A 1256-nucleotide genomic window follows, 5' to 3' on the forward strand; every position below is an offset into this window, starting at 1 on the left:
AAAAGTAGGCCCTGTATTTTGTTTATAACATAAGGTCATATTGATATGGACTGCGTGTCCCCCATACCTTGCGTTATAGGTTGCCAAGAACTAATATTATTAAAAATAGACAGCCAATACTCAATAATTGTGTATATTGTAGATGTAGAACCTATAATGTATGCTATATTTTTAGAAATGTTGATTCTCGGACGTCCTTTTTCTGTTCTGTGCTGATTTCTTTATAAACTTATGGTTATATAAGTGCACAATATGGCCAATTACAGTTGAGCAAAATCCGTTTTAGGCTGTTATCTTTAATATTACAGATTTGACCTTGATTAATATTGAAAGATAAAAAATAATCATAGGTAGTATTTGCATGTCAGATCTATTATGTTTAAGAACCTCAATATTTATAGCTACATTTTAAAAAATTTAATAATTTTTTATAAATGTAAATCTAAAAATAATAGTAATAATAAATAAATTTTGGTTTGATAAATAAGACACAAGATGCATCACTGTTAGTGATGAGAGTCAAATGTGGCTCGTATGCCACAAGGAGGCTACACTAGTTGAATAATATAGGTGAATTCATTCTAATATTAAATCATATAATACAAAATTGGTTCAGAAAAACTTAAATTTTCTCTATTTCACTTTTGTACAAAGACAAATCATGTAGAATACAGATTTTCCAAATATTTTAACTATTAAAATTGCTGTTATGCCAGAGAAACGATTAATTCTTATTATATTTTATTTAATAGTATCAGAAAAACCATTAATTTTTAATATTAATATAAATTTATATATATTTATGTGTGTGTTTATTTATTTGTAAATATTTGTACAATTACCTGGTGATTTTTATATTACTTTTCTAATATTTCATTATATCCGTAGGTATATATTAAACTAATTACTTTTGTTTCCATGATTTTAATAATTTATATTTTATAAGCAAACACAAATAAACGATACATACACAACCAAACAAACCAATCAGTGCTATTAATTAATGCATGATTGTGCAAAGTATTTCAGTACTTAACAGTACACTATATTGTCTAGGATTCACCAATACCACACATGAACCATGGATTATGGTACATCCAAATTATGTCACGAGAAACGTGAAAACGGAAAGTAACAATCCCAAAAGTTATTTGAACTTTTTTAAAACCATATCGAAATTACGCCAGACCGAAACGTTAAAAAGAGGAGGATTGGCGATTGATATTTTAAACGAAACAGTTTTTGTTTTGAACAGG

This window comes from Melanaphis sacchari, unplaced genomic scaffold (assembly GCF_002803265.2).
Source record: "Melanaphis sacchari strain LSU unplaced genomic scaffold, SCAv2.0 Contig48_pilon_pilon, whole genome shotgun sequence".
Taxonomy (NCBI): domain Eukaryota; kingdom Metazoa; phylum Arthropoda; class Insecta; order Hemiptera; family Aphididae; genus Melanaphis; species Melanaphis sacchari.